This window comes from Sinohyriopsis cumingii, chromosome 6 (assembly GCF_028554795.1).
Source record: "Sinohyriopsis cumingii isolate HCF-2022 chromosome 6, ASM2855479v2, whole genome shotgun sequence".
In the NCBI taxonomy this organism is placed as follows: domain Eukaryota; kingdom Metazoa; phylum Mollusca; class Bivalvia; order Unionida; family Unionidae; genus Sinohyriopsis; species Sinohyriopsis cumingii.
Window position 1 is genome coordinate 33,242,310 of NC_142966.1, and position 22,254 is coordinate 33,264,563.

Sequence of the window (22,254 nt, forward strand, 5' to 3'; positions counted from 1 at the left end):
TTGACATTTGTCCGTAATTGAGAGTAGGAGTTTGGAAGAACCTGGCTAATGTAGTTTTCTATGAAGAAAAAAACAACGTTTACTTAGTTATAAATTTTAAATAGGCTATTTACTGATATCTGAATTCTAGGTTTAGACTTAGAATGTTCCAGAAACAAACTTCTGACCCTCATCCTGGTTATTTTCCTGTGTCTTAGCATTTTATCTTAGATTCTGATGAGCAGTGTTAATTCATTTCTCCTTCAACTTCAGTCTCTGGATTTATTTACTGTTGTGATTTTAAAGTTATTATTTGTGTCATTTTAATTGATAAATTAGACTTATTAATAAAGAAACAACGTCTTGAATACAATTTTGTGTTAAAATCGATTCACCTTTGCTGAACTTGCAAAAATAGATATCATTACCATAATTGAAAACATAATTTTGAACAGATCACAATTGCTGAATATTAGAAAAGATTTATAGTTACAACTAAATGACTACAGAACGATTGAATAACACAAAATCTCCACTTTTTCATATTCAAAACAAAATGAAAACAAGAAAACACAAGAGTTAAAAATATATTGCCAGCTAGTGCTGTTACTACCACTACTACTACTAATGGTAGTACTGGCAGATGCTGCAGAGAATATCCCCAATTCCGCCTTTAGTTTGTGTGTGTGTGTGTGTGTGTGAGAGAGAGAGAGAGAGAGAGAGAGAGAGAGATTAACAAATACTGGTCTTTCGGATTGAATTCTTCAAATTAACGAAATATAGTTAATAAGAAATATTTATAATCTGTTTTGGCAAGGTGCACGTTTTGCTTCCAAATTATTTGATGTGAAGGAAAGTTTTCAATTATCATGTACCATATTATGCTGCTATTAACATTATTGAGATGCGATGTTTTTAAACAAAAGAGTAAATTATACAGGTCTCTTGATGGCAAAACACTTTTTTGCGAACATATGCACTTCATTCGTAAGTTTATCTCGACCAGTTAAATTCAACTGATGCTATCGTTATCTATGGTTGATGTGTTCTCACTCATCTGTTGTGCCTCCTTTGCAGGTCGAAGACACGTGTACCCATGCGAATTTAGGCTTCACCCTTGAAACGAAATGATTAAGGATGAAATTAAACAATCAACCTCATCAGTACCCGGAATCATTTATATCGATCTGACAATTACTAGATATGGATTCTATTGATAACTTTCAAAATTACCAATGATCACAAAAACCTTGACAATTAGTCAAGAAAGATCTACAGCATAAAATTTGAAGTCTATAAAATTTTCGCGGCAAATAAGTTTGCTGTACTCATGGTAAAACTTATCTCACTTTAAGAATGAGCTTCTCATTGACTGCCTTACATAACAGTAAGGACGTCAGTTGACCTTACGACCGCTGCGGTGGCCTAGTGGCTAGAGCGTCCGCCCCGGATGCGGGAGGTCGTGGGTTCGAAACCCGGACGAGTCATACCAGAGTCTTCTAAAGTGATACTAACAGCTGTCTCGCTAGGCGCTCAGCATTAAGAGGTTAGTGTTAGGACTGGTCGGCCTCGTGTCATGCTAATGTGACTGGGTGGGACATCATACTACATGTATGCGACATGATGCCCCAGTGCTAGACATCACTATAAACTGCCACACTGCAGACATCGTAGCGAAAAAGCTTGCCAGTAGCATCTCATGGGTCGGTGGTTCTTTCCGGGGTTTTGCATGTTCTCCCTCCACCGGTTATATTGGCCACGATATCCTATCTTGTGCTGACAAATGGCTTTCAACCCTACAACAAGCAAAATCTCGATAAAACCAAGTAACGCTCGATAATCGAAAGAAAGATTAAAGGAAAAAATATAGAATTCTCGTGTTGCTGTTTACGAGATTGGTGAATAAGCCAGTTCAACACCAAAGTGGCAACTATACCTTAAAAACCATATTGTGACCTCAAACTGTACATTACACTGACCCAAAACAGCACAATACATTGATAATTAAACACAGCTAATAGCATTATTGCAACCCGTGTTGGTCTATACTTTCGTTAATTCCTCATCATAAGTCGTTGGCCAGTCGTACGTTGGGTACAAAATACGTAATCAAATAACTACTTGCAAGTTAGGCTCAATAGAAAACGTTCTGTTGATTGATAAAGGGAAAATTTAAAAAAAAGTGTCTGAGGTGTATTTTGCAGCAAAGGAGACATTATTCCGACAAAACGGTGCGCTCATAGATCCTCATGGCGAACAGCTAGCTGTTCGGGTGGACCATGCGACCCGTGGACAACTATTGTCTTGATAAAAGCTCCTTTATATAGGTTGTTTAGAAAATAAATCTCCGAGTTACTTTCCTCCTAACCTGCAGACAATTTATTTGTATGTGTGTGTCTTTGTGTTCAAAATGGAATGAAAATGATTATCGTGAATTGGAAACTTGACCTCCCTATTATGAGGGATTCGACTATTCTACTTTCTGGATAAATATGTTAGCACAAATAAAACGCTCGGATCCTTAATAAAAGACTCCAGTAGGAGTCGAAGCCATGACATCCAGTTTACAAGACTGGCGCTCTAACCAACTGAGCTATGGAGCCGGGCTGTCATACACCTGAAACATATTTAAATGAAAAATAATTTTGAAAGTGATTTCCAGATCCGTTAATAGCAAAACTGCAAACTGTGTCTGCTTGGGCTCTGGTTTGTATTTTCATCTCATATTAAATTCAGTCTCGCATCGAACAAACGTGTGTTGTTTAATCAACACTTGAATCAACCTTAATAGAAAATACCGTCAGTTAAATATCGACACTAGAAACAACAATAAAGTATAATGCAAAACAAACACAATAAGAATCAGAAAACAAACTGCTACAAACGATATAAAGATGCAACTGCGCATGCGTGGTGAATTCAAGAGCGAATTCAAGATGAGTTAGAGGTATCAGGAGATTAACCCTGATCCTTTGTTCCTACAACATGACTTTGAGCATCAGTTCTAAACTCACACGAAACCTAATGTCAGATTTTTTTCATTCATTTATCCATGATTATGCTTGAAACGCATGTGGTATAATTGCTGCTTGAAGTAAATAATAAAGACAGTGAAAATTGTCTTCCTTCAACATGATCATTGTTGATGACAATAAAAACGAATCCGCAAAGACAATTGAAGTTTGAACGTGTAGAACGGATCTGCCGCTTGGCAGCGGAACCTTTAAGCAGAAAGGCGAGAATCAAATGGCAGACATGGAGTTATTTCAATTATTAGCATAGATCAGCTTTTACAGTTCGAAATAAACTTTTGGATACACTTATTGTTGGTGATAAGATTTGTATCGAGCGACCAACCAACTGTAACTGACAGAAAGAATATAGCAGCCATGGAAGTTTGCGATTTGAAGACATGCATTTGAACGTACAGTACCAATGAATAAATTACAGATCTAATCTGCAAGCTCCACATAAGTCAGAAAATCAGATTATACATGCATTTCAAGCACAAACAGAACAGTATTATATTTTTATATCTGATTTGAGATAACAGACATATTTTGCACAGTGAATTATACTAGGTGCATATTACGTAGTCTCTCGATATTACCACGTCTACAAACACCTTTCTTGTTTGCTCTGTGTGTGTGTGTGTGTGTGTGTGTGTGTGTGTGATATTCTTACTTGCTACGCAGTGCGAAGAGTAGAATCAGTCATAAAATCTTAACGGCTACTTGAGAAAATAAACTATGAAACATTAAACAGAGAATGTAATTGTTAACAAGATTATGTTGACACTGTGCATCCAGCGCAGAATTAAGCCAGAACATTTATAGTGTATGTGCAATGATGGACATGTGCTATTCTTATTCTACGGACTGAGGGTGTAAAATGAGCTAGAAGACCGGAGTACAGGAGCTTACGACGTATTATTAAGTATACATTTTAAATTCGTGATAGGGGTATAGAACACATTGGATTTCACGAGTGTGACCTGTCAAATGTTCCCCCCCCCCCCACATAATTAATAGTTGTAATACACAGGATATGAAGATTCATAATATGTTCATTGCTAATAAGAGCTAGTAAGTCTCGGGACGTCATTTATAAATCAAAAGAAACATCGATAATCTAAAGAAAGATTGAACGGGAATACAGATCGCTCGTCCTCCTGTTTAAAACGTTGATCACCAAAGTCGCAACTGCACCTTAAAAATCATATTGTGACCCCAAACTGATTAAATTGATTATTAAACACAGCCAGTAGCATTATTGCAACCTGTGTTGGTTTTTCCGTTACTTCCTCATCGCAAATCGTTGACAGTCATGCATCGGATACAATATACATTATCTGATAAATACGTGAAAATGTGGCTTATTAGAAAAATTCTGTCCATTGATCCAACTGAGATGAAAATATAAAAGTAGTTGAGATGTATTTTGCAACAAGGGGGATACTATTACAACAAAACGGTGAGCTCATAGATCATCATGGCGAAGAGCTGTTCGGTGGACCATGCAACCTGTCGACAACTATTGTCTTGATATCAGACCCTTCATATAGGCTGTTTAGAAAATAAATCGTCTTACCTCAGACCTTGATCTCTCTATCATGAGGGATTCGAATATTCTACCTTCTGAACAAATAAAACGCTCGGATCTTCAATAAAAAGAAAGGCTCCAATGAGAGTCGAACCCATGACCTCCAGTTTACAAGACTGGCGCTCTAACCAACTGAGCTATGGAGCCACAATTGTCACATGCCTGAAACATATGATGAATGAAAAATAATTTTGAAAGTGATTTTCAGATCCCTCGAATAGCAAAACTGCAAACTGTATCTGCTTTGGCTCTGGCTTGTCTATTCAGCTCCTATTATACTGTCTCGCATCGACCAAACGTGTTTTGTTTAATCAACACTTGCATCGACCTTAATAGAAAATACCGTCATTTAACATATCTACACAAGAAACAACAATAAAGTATAATGGAAAACAAACACAACAAGAACCAGGAAACAAACAGCTACAAACGGTATAAAGATGCAACTGTGCATGTGTAGTGAATTTAAGAGCGACATGAGTTCGAGGTGCCAGGAGATTAACCCAGATCCTTTGTTCCTAGCACACGACTTTGAGCATCCATTCTATCAATTGAAAACCGATTCGAACTGCAGGGGCAGGTTTTTTTTTCAATCATGCAGCTGGTTCGTTCTTGATACAATCTTTTCCGCATAATGTCAATTTTCCTCAAAGCGATTTAACCATGATTTTGTTGGAAACGTGTAATTGCTGGGGAAAACGCACACGGAGATTAAGAAGAGTCTTCCTTCAACACTATCATTATTAATGACAATGAAAACGAGTCTGTAGTTTGGACAAGAATAAGCAAACTAAACAACGAGCTTTTTTGCTTTCTGATTTCTTTGGTACAAAAATTCATTGTTACCATGAGGTACCTAGGACTATTTTACGTGTTCAATAAAAATTAAAAATGTTATCAAAGGTATCGTAGATAAAATTTAAATGTGATGAATAAGAATTTTCATTTATGTTAAAGTTAATAATTAGAGAATTACAGCCCGAAGGGTCCCATATATTTTCTAAAGATGTCTCCTCTATGATTTAGGTACGCAGTGATCGTGACTCAGAACTTCAGGAGGCATCTAAAAAGTCTGTCTCTCCTTCCCTCGCTCCATCCCCCTCTCTGTCTCTGTCTGTCTGTCTGTCTCTCTCTGTGCGCAATACTGGGAGTCGACTAGTTACTCAATCATTTTTTTGAGTTGTTTTCACATTATTATTGTTAAAACCCTTATTGAATTACATCAAAGATATGAATGAAGACCACATATGCGTTTTCCCAAGACTCAGACTGATTAGATAAGTCCCTAACTGGAATCATCTCATGCTTCATATCGAATGAACAGTTGACAGTGAAATCTGACTTCATATTTTGGAAAAATTAAACATTTCTTCAATTAGTATCTTTAATTTTCTTATACAATTTGAGAAATTTATGACTGTCAACGCAGTTCTCCTGTGCATGCACTTTTGAAATTTTAAAGTATTACAGGAACAATGTTATGTGCTCGACTTTAAGCAGATCCTTCTTGAAACTGAAATTGCAAAGAATAAAAATTATGTAAGACTTACTCTCGCTTTCCTTTTGTCGTTTGTCTTAATGCATGCAGTATTAGACATTAATAGCGACCACGAAACCCAACCAATCTGCTCTACCTACATATTCATGATTGCCGATGTACGCAGTGCCGATGGCACCTAACTATCATGTTATTGTTGACAGAGAAAATTGTTTAGACTTGTACTTTTCAGAACTGCTAAATCGTTTTCAACTAATTAGTAGCGATGTTTTTCAGAGCGACTTCATCGTTTTTGATTAAATAGTAGCAATTTTACATGGCACATGTATACAAGAACTGCACACGCTAAATCGAGATATGACTAGAGTTAAGCTGGATTTAAGGCTTAATACCAACAGTCTCTACTGGCAAAATCATACAAATATTTTCACGCTTACTCGAGATTGGACTTGACTTAAACTGGAAATAAAGCCTTCATAGAAGCAATGTCCACTGGCAAAAGCATACAAATATCTTCCGGTCAAATGTCCATGAAGGATTTACAAGCAAGTGAAAATTTTGCTTATGTAATCAGAGTAACGTAACTATTATCGACCTGATATTAATTAGGCCAGTTAGCTAAGACATGATAGTATTCATTCTAAACTCCACGGGCGTGATGCAGCTAGAATGCAGAAACGAAGGATTCTTGATTTATGAAGAGATACTATTTTTCCTCAAACCAAACAGTTGTAGAAAAATAAATTTATTGTAATTGTTCAAATAATTTTTTTCCTTCTATTTTCTTTTTGGTTTACGTTCTAATTAATACATGTTGACTTTATTGTATAGATTACATTAGGCCTTGTGGTTTAAATTAACCTTGTTATACTTGTATCCATCAATTCGTTTTTGTATCGCACGCAATAGGTGGATTACATTACGTTGTGCTCACCACATGTTGTATCGTGTCATCTTAATACAAGTACATTGATGTGCCCTATTCTTGCAGATGTTTTCTTACAGTCTGATGTAAAAGGCATTCGATTCCAAAGTATATGAACATATTCATTTATGTTTTATATGTCAGTATAGTTATTCATTGAAATATGTACCATAGCGAAGTATTTGAAATTATTGCTTATATTACGTATTTTGCTATCTGCTTTTGCGTGAATAATTAGTTTTACGTCGATATAGGACATTTGAAAAGAACACAGCTTGAATATCAGTAATTGGCCAATTGTTCTAGATGCAAAAATATCTCATTATTACAAAATAATTAGATTGTCAATATTCGTTGTAGTGGCTCCATAGCTCAGTTGGTTAGAGCGCCAGTCTAGTAAACTGGAGGTCGAGGGTTCGAATCCCACTGGAGCCTTCCAATTTTTACTTTTCACAAGCGCGGAGTTATTTTGTAATGGGTCATTTTGGACCGCTGATTTTGGATTTCGAATGTTCCGATCTGTCTGGTTCTTATGTTCTTTTATGTAACTCCTACTTAACAAACAAGACATAATTGAATAGGATCTACAAATAGATGTTTGCGTATGTGTTGACATTTACTAATAATAAAATTGTTAGTAAATGTGTTTGCGAGATTCAAATCATATGGGACAGATCGGTCGCGTGATATCCTTGAAGAAATGAGTCAATTCCCTTTGGATGAGTTCGGTCACATGAATAGGTATTTTGAAATATTAGATTGAGTAGTAAGATATGTCACTTAGTGTACATTCTGACCTATTGTCGTAATAAAGAGAGAACTGACCAATCAGATTCATTCTTACCTTAGATTAATTCATATTTCTTGTGTTTATATGATAACATCAAGTCTGCAGGTGTGTTTTATGTTGTACTTAGATATTATCTGAGAGGATAAAACATTTTCTTGGACTGTTCAATTTTTTGAGTATAATATTATCCTGGAACTATTGTGAATCATTCAAATGAGTTTTATACGATGCCATTTTGACAACTGCACGAATTTTGGCAGACCAGTCCATTTCCGGTTCTGAAATTTATACGGAACCTTTCATTCTTTTGGATTTTAATATAACTCTTTCACGATTACTTTGCATTTACATCATAACAATGTAAGTTCCTCTCACATTTTCATTTATAACTTTGATAATTAAATCGTTTGTTAAGTTTAACAAAACTTGTTGGCTTTGCTTCTTTTTGCTGCTTTGTATGAGGTGCGTGCATAATAGCATATGTCGCACATAAATGTCCCTGATTTAAACACATCAAACAGCGTTTAATTTCGTGTCAATGAGTGTGGACATTTTGCAAATCGCTGCATTGAATACCTAGCAGATCACGTAATAAAATGGGCAATGGTTCATTGATCTAGCTTACATATCCTCCTTATCTGTACTTGTACAAACACTGTTTCATTTAGTCAGATATGCAACATTGTTCATGTGGGACGTAACTAATCTGCGACCCATGGAGAAGATGAACCCTAAGCGGTAGCTGTCAGATATTCAAGTTCTTCCAAAAATAAAACATCAGAGAGGCTCCAATGTGATTCGAACCCTCGACCTCCAGTTTACTAGACTGGCGCTCTAACCAACTGAGCTATGGAGCCGCCTGTATCTACATTTAATAAAGTGTGTATTTGGCTTATAAACTACTTGAAAAACTAATTTGCAAGCTGTCTCACTTAAATATATATGATGAGTTAACCAGGGCAGTATTTATATTAAACTGGAAATAGAAGTTCCACTCTGTTGTCGCAGACAAATGAAGTATGGCCACAATACAAATTACAGTGTTTGAGGGCATAGTCATATTGATAACTGCCACATGCTGATTCTTTATTTGGTCGAGACAACTAGTGCAAATTCGCACCTCTCGGCTAGAGTACATGAACAGACAGTCCCATACTTGAAATGCTTTTCCAAATGCTGCGAGGGGCTTATACACTATTTTCCTTACTCGAGACGTTTCGTTGATTGCTAGTTGGTCTACCATTGACGTTGGAATTTGGGCTAACTGCACGTCCAGCACGGGTGCGACTCGAATTCATTGCCAATTTATTTTCCTCGTGCCATGGATAAAATCGTCCGCGCATATATATAAAAACATGACACTTATAAATATGCAGGCAGAAGAGAAAACAATATATATATATATATATATATATATATATATATATATATATATATATATATATATATATATATATATATATATAACGTTATAAAAATGTTCACAAACCTTGAATGTCTTTTCCCACTATACATCCATAAGAAATTGATACGATTTGATTATTTAAAGTTTAAAAACATTGGCTCCAGAGGGAATCGAACTCTCGACCTCCAGTTTACGAGACTGGCGCTCTAACCAACTGAGCTATGGAGCCGTTAATTCCTAAACGTTATAAACTGTGGTATTGATGTTGAAACCACACCAACAGATACGTTGCAAGCAGCGTATGTCATAGGTAACCATTATCTTTATTCAGCCATTAATCTACGTTCTGTCCCTAGTAATATAACACTTGAGAATAATGCTACGTTATCTCAATATATAGTTAAGTCTAACAATTATCACTGATTCTTTCGTCGAATAAATTGAATAAACTTTTCATAACAACAACTTCCTAATGTAAACACTCAGCTCCTAATAATGCTTCAATGAAAACATCCTATGCCGAGATACCACCAATTTGGAAGATCTTGCTGTTTAAAATTTTAGTTATTCATGGTCACAAACCAAGTGAAAACGGTTGCGTAGAGTCATTAAGGAATAAACCAATATCATCCTGATGATTCATTTTTTATTTAAGAACACTTGTACAAAAAAGTGTTGTTTACCTAAGTGAAGAAATACTGTTTCATAAAAAAAAAACATACGGGGACAACTTTCAATGTCAGCTGTTCCCTCGGAAATCTAAGAGCCTTTTATGATCCACATGAATCCTGGGAAAGGTTCAGTTATGGTTCACATTCAAGCCAAGACCGTCTTCTGTATACAACTTTAGAGAGCGCATTTTCTCCAATAAAATTTAGGTCTCCTATATATAAGACCTATGATCGTCTAATATTATTTCGATTTTGTTCATATATAATTTGCTAACAATGAAGTAAGCAATATATTGTGTCTGACGGAGTATCTCTTGGCATCCGTCCGTCTACGGGAGACGATGGCGTAGCTCCAAAGTAAGCTTTTGTTTATCCTTCTTTCTAGCTCTCTTTTCAGCTTGTTATTTCTTCCTCTGCGTTTTGAACTCCCTGCCTGACAGCTAAACGCCAGCTGGAACGGTTGTTTGCACAGCTCTCCCAGTCGTTGACATTGATGTTTGCTGTCTTCATATCCTTCTTGCAAACATCTCTGTAGCGCAGATATGGTCGTCCAGTTGGTCGTGCACCTTCTGCTAACTCCCCATATAACAGGTCCTTGAGAATGCGGCCTGGGTCCATTCTCTTGACATGGCCAAGCCAGCGAAGACGCCGGTCGCTCAGAATGGAGAACATGCTGTTCATGTTGGCGCCTTCTAGAACCTCTGTGTTGGGTACTTTGTCCTGCCGCTGGAAGTCCAGAATGATCGGAAGACACCTCAGGTGGAAGCTGTTGAGTTTCCTATCGTGTCTTGCATAGGTGGTCCATGTTTCGCTGCTTTAGAGAAGTGAGCTGAGCAGGCAGGCTTGGTAGACACGCAGTTTGGTCTTCTCGATGAGATTCGGGTTGTTCCAGACCCTCTGGTTAAGTCTGGCCATCACTGCTGCTGCCTTGGCAGTCCTGCGAAGAGCAATTCATGGATGATTGCCTCTTTGACTTTAGTCTTAGCACGGAGACGGGCGATGTTGAACAGCTTTCCGTCAGCCCTGGTATAGATGTACACTCCCTCGCTGCAGTCCTTGAATGCGTACTGGAGAAGCATGGAGAAGAAGATGGTAAAGAGCGTTGGAGCAAGGACACAGCCTTGTTTGACTCCGCTGATGACTGGGAAGGCTTCAGATGTTGCGCCATTGAAGCACGCTGTGCTGTGTTCTCGTGGAACGACATGATGACAGCAAGCAGACGTGGGGGGGGGGCAGCCGATCTTCTGCAGGAGTCTGAAGAGTCCACTCCGACTAACCAGGTGAAACGCCTTCGTCAGGTCTATGAAGGGAATGTAGAGGGGCATCTGCTGCTGTCGTCATGTCCACACTGGGACTCTGGGCAGACGCGGGAGGCTATGATCTGCAAGCGCGCCAAGGCAACACGGGCGAAAGCCTTTCCGACGATGCTGAGGAGAGAGATGCCCCGGTATTTGTTGCAGTCGCTACGGTCTCCTTTGTTTTTGTACAAAGTGACGATGTGGCGTTACACATGTTCTGTGGGATGTATCCCTGTTCCAAACAGAGGCAGAGGAGTACGTGTAGGGGCTGGAGCAGTGCTGGTTTTCCGCTCTTGAGGTATTCAGGCGGAATGCCGATGCTTGCTGGAGCCTTCCCACAGGCAAGGCAATCGATGGCTTTACCGAGCTCTTCCAGGGTGGGCTGTGTGTCTAGCTCCTCAATGACAGTCAGGTCTGGAATTGCATCCAGGGCAGTGTCAGTGACATTGTTATGGGTTGCATATAGCTCGAGTTAGTGCTCACCCCATCGCTGCAGTTGTTTCCCCTGGTTTGTGATGACTTCGCCCGTCTTGGACTTGAGGGGGGCAGTCTTGTAGATGGGGGGGGGGGGCTATCGCCTTCTTGATATCCTCATACATTCCTCTTGCGTCCCCGGTGTCTGCAGCTGTCTGTACTGTTGCAAAGGTTCATCCAGTAGGTGTTGGCACAGCGGCGGTCGGTCTTCTGGGCGTTGTTCCTTGCATTCATGAGGGCTTGCAGGGTTATGGGGGCTGCCCAGCTTCAGGCGGACGGTAGCTGTCTTGTGAGACCTGGTGATCTCTCCCACCGTCAGAAGTAACCCCTGGCACCAAATTCTACGCCAATCGAGCTTTGACTTTGAACCGGTAAACTGCTACTTCTCGTGTTGTGCCGACGCCTACGACGACGCTGGAGTGTCCTCTCCAGTGGAGCTATTAAGCCTGGGCAGGGTGGTATGGAGAATCAGCTGTTTTCCATGCAGCAGACCCCCTCTCCACGCAGGTGGTGGGCCCAAGGGAACGACGAATGCCGATACAGCTTGGCACCAACAGCGTCGCAGGAGTTGCCGGAATGACGTTGAAGTCAATGTCAGACCGCCTAACTGACTCCATCTCCGGATTTTCTGTCGGGGTTTACTTCCGTAGCCTTTCACATGAGTGGGTATAGCCACAAGGCAGCAGAGGTTTGGAATCGGAGTTTTCCTTCTCCTAGATGAGCTACCATCCAAGATTTACAAGTCCCATCTACCCGAAGCAACTGGTTTTAAGGCGCCAGTGGCCCGCCTTCACGTATTCTGCCGGACTTCAAATCTAAGCCACTCGCGAAGGCCAGGAACTGGATTTTAGTTGACAAAGGCAATCAGAGACGCAAGCCGTATGGGGCATTTCTGGAGGATTGAAGCGCTTGTCTCCCACTCACACCCCGGGTAATGTCAACCTTAGACCACGTCTGACGGAGTACATGTCTAAATACGGACTTTGGGTTTGAAACTATCGTTGATGTATCACAAAGTCCTTGGCATAGTTTCTTCGTGATATTGTGCCCTCATTCCATAACTTTGGGACACATTAAAATAAGACATACATGCAACCATATTTAAGGCAATGTGTGTCAAGATGTTACCTAGATTTTCTAGCAAAGATAGCGGGTTATTATTTTTTTTTAAAAAGAAATGGTAGAATCATGATATTACAATACTACCGAAAACAAGAATATCAACGATATGATCGAACCATAATGAAACGATTTGCAAATTAAATAGAACGTGGATGAAATAAAAAAAATATTTATTAGATTAGGTATATAATATAAGCAAACATTATGACACTAACTCTATCATTAGCTTTACTCAAAGAATTTCACAATGGGTACATTCAAGAATATTAAAAGCAGAACCAGTCAGTTGTACAGTTAATTAATTATCGAAGAAAGAATTCGTTTGTGTTTTGTAGAATAAAATGAGTTATCATGGTAAACCGAAACGGATATTGAAAACGAATGACTGCCCTATATGGATGCATAATCTATAAATAGTACAGCCATGCAGATGGGTCTAAATTCTAATGATGGGCAACTGATGTTAATGGAGTAGGTAAATTAAATTGATATTTAACAGAGTATAGCTTGCTATTAAATCCCTTTGCATGTGGTTTGAACTTTCACGACAATAATATTGTACAAACATCACTTGGTATCCTGTTTCTATATGCGTTAGCCGAATGTGAGGGCGCGAGAACCTGACTATGTCATAGAGGGGACACGTTCGAAAATATATGGAACCTTTGGATGGCTTGGTAATAAACTGAATATTAACTCTAAAAGGAAAATCAATATTTTGTTTATATTTCATGTTTGCTTTCATCAGCAACCTCCAGTGATCATATCTGATATCTGAGATTTTGTTCACTTGTATATATATATATCCACATTTGTCTTTCTTTCTCTTTCTTCATTTTCTTTCTTTCTTTCTTTTCTTTCTTTCTTTCTTTCTGTCTGTCTTTCTTTCTTTTTTCTTTCTTTCTTTCTTTCTTTCTTTCTTTCTTTCTTTCTTTCTTTCTTTCTTTGTGTCCGGTTGCCAATCAATGGGTCGCGAGTACGAAACACGGGGTGGAATCTCTTTTTTCTATACTTTGTTGTTTTTTTATGTTCCAGCTTTCTTTTCAACTTGCTCATCCCAAATGTTTGAATTCGTTTCCTTTTCCTATTCCCGTTTTAGGATAGGTAATTAACTTATTTAATAGATATTTTCATTCAAAATGTATATTCATTGGACTGTTTTTACTTAATATTAACATACTTGATTTCCTTTCACGTTTTACAACTCAGCTTATTTTTTATAAAGCCGACGGTTTTGTGCAGTATTCAACAGCACATGGCCCTTAGTGATAACGCCATCTGTATACATAAGCGGTTGTTGACTGTTTGTTTTGAAATAGCACGGGAATATTTTGGATTGATCCGTTTGTAGTGAAGTAATGAAAACAATGGAGTGCAGGCATTTTACATCTATTATAAATAATACAGTGTATGGTTTCTGTTGTGCTCATTTCAATTTATATGGCCAAATAGATGACTGAACAATACAAATAGTACACATAATGTAAAGGTTTTAGAATTTTAAACGACTGTTTGTTAATATATCCATACTTAGCACAAGTGTTCTAAAATTATAAACCAAAGATCACGGGGATATTGACTCAATCGCTGTATGACTTTACTGAATTGTTTTCAAATATTTTGTTTTTCCAGAATGATAATATATATTCACGGAGTGTATACTTTGTGGGGTTTATGGAATGTGCGAAAACGCGCAGGAAGAGTCATTAAAACCCTATTCGTAAGAATGCGTAATGTTGTAAGCGACTCATTCTAAAATAGGTGCTAGTTATGGGCAATCTCCACCCATTCCGTCACAACCCCAAGCATCTCGTGTCCATTATTCGATCATATCAAGTACAGCTAATCTCACGTATGGTTTTGTTGCATTATCTTGATTTAGTTACACGCTTTAGTTCACACAGACAAGACAAGACAAGAATATTCCCCTCATCATGGATATGTGAAAAATGCCGTTCATTGTATTCTATCCATCCATTGTATTAGTACAATAATATTATATTTTACAGCTGACAGTCTGTGTTAAAGAAGTTGGTGTATTGACATTTGGAATTTGAAATTATCATTGGATTAGCATATTGACAGATGTAATCTTGAACTTATCATTCTGTGTGTGTGTCTGTGAGAGATAGATATTAACAACTACTGATCTTTCGGATGCAAGTTCTCAAATTAACGACATATAGTTAATATGAAATATGTATAACCTGTTTTTGGCAAGGTGCTCGTTTTGCTTCCAAAACATGGTGCTGTGAGGGAAAGTATTTAATTATCATGTACCATAGTATGCTACTATTAACATTAATGAGGGGCGATTTTTTTAAAATGAAAGGGTAAATTATACAGGCCTTTTAATGGCAAAATTCTCATTTGCGAACACATGCACTTCATTCGTAAATTTATCTCGACCAGTTAAATTCATCTATAGCTATCGTTACCTGTGGTTGATGTGTTCTCACTCATCTGTTGTGCTTCCTTTGCAGGTCGAAGACACGTGTACCCATGCCAGTTTAGTCTTCTGGCATTGAAACTAAATGATTAAGGATGAAATTAAACAATCAACCTCATCAGTACCCGGAATTATTTCTATCGATCTGAAATTTACCAGATATAGGATTATTTTGTTAACTTTCAAAATTATCAATGATCACAGAAACCTTGACAATTAGTCAGTATAGATCTACGGCATAAAATTTGAAGTCTAGAAAAAATTTCGTGGCAGAGAAGTTTGCTGTAATCATGGAGAAAAATATCTAACATTCCGAATGGGCTTCTCATTGATTGCCTAACATAACTGTAAAGACGTCAGTTGAACTTACGACCGCTCCGTTGGCCTAGTGACTAGAGCGTCGGCCCCGGATGCGGAAGGTCGTGGTTTCTAACCCCGGCCGAGTCATACCAAAGTCTTCTGAAAGTGATACTAACAGCTGCCTCGCTAGGCGTTCATCATTAAGAGGTCAGTGTTAGGACTGGTCGGCCTCGTGTCATGCTAATGTGACTGGGTGGGACATCATGCTACATGTATGCGGCATGATGCCCCAGTGCTAGACATCACTTTAACCTGTCACACTGCAGACATCGTAGCCATATGACTGGAAAATTGTTAAAGCTATGTTTCAAATTTAAATCACACACTCAACTGACCTTACTTGTATTTTGTAATTCCGTCATCTCAAGTCCGAGGTAAACATTTTTGCCTAATGAATTTGTCGAAATATTAGCCAAGACTCTTGATTATCGTGAATTGGAAACTTGACCTCCCTATTATGAGAGATTCGACTATTCTACATTCTGAATAAAGATGTTAGCATAAATAAAACTCTCGGATCTTCCATAAAAACAAAGGCTCCAGTAGGAGTCGAACCCACGACCTCCAGTTTACAAGACTGGCGCTCTAACCAACTGAGCTATGGAGCCGTGCTGTCATATACCTGAAACATGTTGAATGTAACATAATTTTGTGATTTGATTTTGATTTTTAAAGTAGCTAACATAACTTTGAAAGTAATTTCCAGATCCCGCGATTAGCAAACCTGCAAAATGTGCCTGCTTTGGCTCTGGTTTGTATATTCATCTCATATTATATTCAGTCTGGCATCGACCAAACGTGTGCTGTTTAATTTAGACTTGAACCAACTTTATATGCAAATACCGTCATTGAACAAGCGAAACAAGAAATAACAATAAAGTATAATACAAAATAAACACAACTAGAATCAGGAAACAAACAGCTATAAACGATATGAAGATGCAACTGCGCCTGCGTGGTGCATTCAAGAGCTACACGAGTTCGAAATGCCAGGAGATTAACCCTTTTCAACATGACTTTGAGCACCCGTTCTAAACCTAAACAAACTCTACGGGCCGATTTTTCATTCATGCAGCTGTAGGTTTCTTGATACAGTCTTTTCTGCATAATTTTAATTGACTTCAAACTGATTTATCTATGATTATGCTCAAAACGCAAGTGGTATAATTGCTGCTAGAAGGAAAGAATAAAGACAATGAAAAGAGTCTTCCTTCAACATGATCATTGTTGATGAGAATAAAAACGAATCTGCAAAGACAATTGAAGTTTGAACGTATAGAACGGATCTGCCGCTTGGCAGCGGAACCTTTAAGCAGAAAGGCGAGAATCAAATGGCAGACATGGAGTTATTTCAATTATTAGCATAGATCAGCTTTTACAGTTCGAAATAAACTTTTGGATACACTTATTGTTGGTGATAAGATTTGTATCGAGCGACCAACCAACTGTAACTGACAGAAAGAATATAGCAGCCATGGAAGTTTGCGATTTGAAGACATGCATTTGTACGTACAGTACAAATGAATAAAAGTACAGATCTAATCTGCAAGCTCAGCATAAGTCAGAAGATTAGATCATACGTGCATTTCAAGCACAAACAGAACAATATCATTTTTTATATCTGATTCGAGATAACAGACATATTTTGCACAGTGAATTGTACTAGGTGCATATTATGTAGTCTGTCGATATTGCCACGTCTACAAACACCTTTCTTGTTTGCTCTTTGTGCGTGTGATATTGTTAATTGCTATGCAGTTCGAAGAGTAAAATCAGTGATAAAAATAAACGGATGTACATTCAAATCTTAACGGCTACTTGAGAAAATAAACTATTAAACATTAAACAGAGAATGCAATTGTTAACATGATTATGTGGACATCAAGCACATAACTAAGCCAGAAAAGTTCTAGTGTATGTGCAATGATGGGCAAATGATATTATTATTCTACGCACTGAGGGTGTTAAACGAGCTAGAAGACAGGTGCTTACGACATATTATTAAGTATACATTTTAAATGAGTGATAGGGGTACAGAACACATAGGATTTCATGATGGTGGCGTGTTAAGCTTTTCTTGTTTTTTTTTTTTCCTCACGTAAGAAGTAGTTGTAATACACAGGATACGAATATTCATAATATGATCGTTGCTAATAATAGCTAGTAAGTCTGAGGACGTAATTTATAAATCAAAAGCAATATCGCTAATCAAAAGAAAGATTCAATGGGAACAGAATTCTTCTCCTCCTGTATAAACCGTTGATAACCAAAGTCGCAACTGTACCTTAAAAACCATACTGTGACCCTAAACTGTACATTTATTGGTTATTAGACACAGCCAATAGCATTATAGCAGCCTGTGTTGGTTTTTCCGTTACTTCCTCATCGTAAATCTTTGACAGTGATGCATCGGGTACAAAATACATTATCTGATAAATAACTGCAAATGTGACTTATTAGAAAAACTCGATTAATCCACTAAGATGAAAATATAAAATGTAGTTGAGGTGTATTTTGCAACAAGGGGGATACTATTACAACAAAACGGTGAGCTCTTAGATCATCATGGCGAATAGCTGTTCGGTGGTACAATCAGCCTGTCGACAACTATTGTCTTGATATCAGCTCCTTCATATAGGTTGTTTAGAATATATCTTGTTACTTTACTCCTAACATGCATACATTTTTTTGTGACTGTGTGTGACTTTGTATTCAAAATGGAATTAAAATGAAAATGGGGACTTCGGACCTTGATCTCCCTATTTAGAGGGATTCGACCATTCTACCTTCTGAACAAATAAAACGCTCGAACGGTCAATAAAAAGAATGGCTCCAGTGGGTACGTACATACAATTTAAATGTGATGAATACGAATGTTCATCTATTTTAAAGTTAATAATCAGAGCATTACACCCAAAGGGACCCAGATACTTTCTAAAGATGTCTCCTCTATGATTTAGGTACGCAGTTATCGTTACTCAGAACTTCAGGAGGCATCTCAAAAGTCTATCTCTCCTTCCCTCGATCTATCCCTCTCTCTGTTTCTGTCTATCTGTCTGTCTCTATGCGCAATACTCGGAATCGACTAGTTACTCCGTCATTTTTTTTAGAGTTGTGTTCACGTTATTATTGTTCAAACCCCTTATTGAATTATATCGAAGGGATGTGTTTCCATTGACTGATAAATCACATATGTCCTTTCCCAAGACTCAGACTGATCTGATAACTCCATAATTGGAACCATCTCCAGCTTCATTTCGAATGAACAGTTGACAGTGAAATCGGGCTTCATAATTTGGAAAAAATGTAACATTTCTTCACTAAGTATCTTTAATTTTCTTTTACAATTTGAGAAATTCATGACTGTCAACGAAGTTCTGATACTTCATAAAATAAAATCAACCTATGCATGCACTTTTGAAATTTTAAAATATACAATGTTATGCACTCGACTTTAAGCAGATCCATCTTGAAACTGAAATTGCAAAGAATACAAATTATGTAAGACTTACTCTTGGCTTTCCTTTTCTCGTTTGTCTTATAGGATGCAGTATTATACATGTATAGCAATCATGGAACCCATCCAACCTGCTGTACCTACATGGTCATGATTGCCGATGTACGCAGTGCCGATGGCACCTAACTATCACGTTATTGTTGACAGAGAAAAATTGTTTAGACTTGTACTTTTTCAGAACTGCTAAACCGTTTTCAACTAATTAGTTGCGATGTTTTCCAGAGCGACTTCATCATTTTTGGATTACTTGTAGCAATTTTACATGGCACATGTATGAAAGAACTGCAAAAGCTAAATCGAGATAGGACTTGAGTTAAGCTGGATTTAAGGCTTAATACCAACAGTGTCTATTGGCAAAATCATACAAATATTTTCACGCTAACTCGAGTTATACTTCTGTCCATTAATTCGTTCCGATATCGCAATACGTGGATTACATTACGCTGTGCTCACCACATGTTGTATCGTCTCATCTTAATCAAGTACATTGATGTGCTCCATTCTTGCAGATGTCTTCTTACAGTCTGCTGCAAAATACATTCTTTTTGAAAGTATATCAACATATACATCGGTATAGTTATTCATATAATTATTTGAAATATTTGAACTTATTGCTTATATGACAGATTTTGCTATCTGCTTGGGCGTGAATAATTAGTTTTACGTCGATATAGGACATTTGAAAAGAACACCGCTTGAATATCAGTAATTGGCCAATTTTTCTAGATGCAATAATAGCTCATAATTACAAAATAATTAGATACTCGATAGTCGTCGTAGTGGCTCCATAGCTCAGTTGGTTAGAGCGCCAGTCTAGTAAACTGGAGGTCGAGGGTTCGATTCCCACTGGAGCCTTCTAATACTTGTTTTTCACAAGCTCGGATTTATTTTGTAATGGGTCATTTTGGACCGCTGATTTCGAATGTTCTTATCTGTGTGGTTCTTTTATGTAACTCCTACTAAACAGACAAGATATAATTGAATAGGATCTACAAATAGATGTTTACATATGTGTTGACATTTACTAATAAGAAAATTGTTAGTAAATTTGTTTGCGAGATTCATCCTTTGAACTAAGACGGGACAGATTGGTCACGTGGTATCTTTGATTAAGTATTAAGATATGTCACTTAGGGTGCATTTTGACATATAGTCGTAATAAAGAGAGAACTGACCAATATGATTCATTATTACCTTAGAGTAATTCATATTTCTTGTGTTTATATTGTAACATTAAGTCTGAAGGCGTGTTTTATGCTGTACCTAGATATTATTTTTGAGAGGATAAAACATTTGCTTGGACTGTTCAGTGGAAATAGAAATAGTTCAATTTTTGGAGTATAATGTTATTCTGGAACTATTGTGAATCATTCAAATGAGTTCTATACGACGCCATCTTGACAACGGCACGAATTTTGGCAGACCGGTACATTTCCGGTTCTGAAATCTATACGGAAGCTTTCATTCTTTTGGATTTTAATATAACTCTTTCACGATTACTTTGCATTTACATCATAACAATGTAAGTTCCTCTCACATTTTCATTTATTACTTTGATAATTAAATTATGTGTTAAGTTTAACAAAACTTGTCGGCTTTGCTTCTTTTTGCTGATTTGTATGAGGTGCGTGCATAATAGCATATGTCGCACATAAATGTCCCTGATTTAAAACATATCAAACAGCGTTTAATTTCGTGTCAATGATTGTGGACATCGTGCAAATCACTGTACTGAATACCTAGCAGGTCACGTAATGAAATGGGTAATGGTTCACTGATCTAGCATATATATTCTCCTTGTCTGTACTTGTACAAACACTATTTCATTTAGTCAGATATGCAAATATTTGTATGTGGACGTAACTAATCTGCGACCCATTCCGTAGATGACCCCTAAGCGGTATCTGTCAGATTTTCAGGTTCTTCCAAAAATAAAACAAAGAGGTTCCACTCGGATTCGAACCCTCGACTCTAGTTTACTAAACTGGCGCTCTAACCAACTGAGCTACGGATCCGCCTGTATCGATATTTAATAAAGTGTGTGTTTGGCTTTTAAACTACTTGAAAAACTAATTTGCAAACTGTCTCACATAAATAGATACGAGGAGTTAACCAGGGCAATATTTATATTAAACTGGAAATATAAGTTCCACTGTTGTTTCCGCTTAACTTCAGATATATATATATATATATATATATATATATATATATATATATATATATATATATATATATATTCTCGTTGAGAATGTACGCAGACAAATGAAGTATGGCCACAATACAAATGACAGTGTTTGAGGCTATAGTCATAATGATAACTGCCACATCCTGGCTTTTTTGGGTCGATTCAACTAGTACAAATTCGCACCTCTCGGCTAGACTTCATTAATAGACAGGCCCCTGCTAGAAATGCTTTTCCTATGCTGCGAGGGGCTTATACACTATTTTCCTTAATCGAGATGTTTCGCTGATTGCATGTTGGTCTACCATTGACGTTGGAATTTGGGCTAACTGCACTTCCAGCACGGGTGCGTCTCGAATTCATTGCCAATTTATTTTCCTCGTGCCATGGATAAAATCGTCCGCGCATATATATAAAAACATGACACTTATAAATATGCAGGAAGAAGAGAAAACAATATCTATCTATCTATCTATATATATATTAACGTTATCAAAATGTTCATAAAACTTGAATGTCTTTTCACACTATAAATCCATAAGGAATTGATACGATTTGATTATTTAAAGTTTAAAAACATTGGCTCCAGAGGGAATCGAACTCTCGACCTCCAGTTTACGAGACTGGCGCTCTAACCAACTGAGCTATGGAGCCGTCAATTCCTAAACGTTATAAACTGTGGTATTGACGTTGAAACCACAGCAGCAGATACGTTGCAAGCAGTGTATGTCATAGGTAACCATTATCGTTATTCAAACATTGGTCTATGTTATGTCCCTAGTAGTATAACACTTGAGAATAATCCAATGTTATCTCAATATATACTTAAGTCTAACAATTATCACTGATTCTTTCGACGAATACATTCACTTAACTTTTCATAACAACAACTTGCTAATGTAAACACTCTTTCAGATCCTAATAATGCTACAAAGAAACCATCCTATGCCGAGATACCACCAATTAGTTAGATCTTGCTGTT

General features: G+C 37.5%; 8 non-coding genes across 8 annotated transcripts; 2 read left to right on the forward strand and 6 right to left on the reverse strand.

Annotated features, from left to right (window-relative positions):
- Positions 1–2,508: 2,508 nt before the first annotated feature.
- Trnat-ugu (transfer RNA threonine (anticodon UGU)) lies at positions 2,509–2,582 on the reverse strand. Its single transcript has one exon. It is a non-coding gene; the product is annotated as a tRNA-Thr (tRNA).
- Positions 2,583–4,654: 2,072 nt separating this feature from the next.
- Positions 4,655–4,728, reverse strand: Trnat-ugu (transfer RNA threonine (anticodon UGU)). Its single transcript has one exon. It is a non-coding gene; the product is annotated as a tRNA-Thr (tRNA).
- Positions 4,729–7,365: 2,637 nt separating this feature from the next.
- On the forward strand, positions 7,366–7,439 carry Trnat-agu (transfer RNA threonine (anticodon AGU)). The gene has a single exon. It is a non-coding gene; the product is annotated as a tRNA-Thr (tRNA).
- Positions 7,440–8,577: 1,138 nt separating this feature from the next.
- On the reverse strand, positions 8,578–8,651 carry Trnat-agu (transfer RNA threonine (anticodon AGU)). Its single transcript has one exon. It is a non-coding gene; the product is annotated as a tRNA-Thr (tRNA).
- A 703-nt stretch (positions 8,652–9,354) lies between these two features.
- On the reverse strand, positions 9,355–9,428 carry Trnat-cgu (transfer RNA threonine (anticodon CGU)). The gene has a single exon. It is a non-coding gene; the product is annotated as a tRNA-Thr (tRNA).
- Positions 9,429–16,107: 6,679 nt separating this feature from the next.
- Positions 16,108–16,181, reverse strand: Trnat-ugu (transfer RNA threonine (anticodon UGU)). The gene has a single exon. It is a non-coding gene; the product is annotated as a tRNA-Thr (tRNA).
- A 3,690-nt stretch (positions 16,182–19,871) lies between these two features.
- On the forward strand, positions 19,872–19,945 carry Trnat-agu (transfer RNA threonine (anticodon AGU)). Its single transcript has one exon. It is a non-coding gene; the product is annotated as a tRNA-Thr (tRNA).
- Positions 19,946–21,852: 1,907 nt separating this feature from the next.
- On the reverse strand, positions 21,853–21,926 carry Trnat-cgu (transfer RNA threonine (anticodon CGU)). Its single transcript has one exon. It is a non-coding gene; the product is annotated as a tRNA-Thr (tRNA).
- Positions 21,927–22,254: the final 328 nt, after the last annotated feature.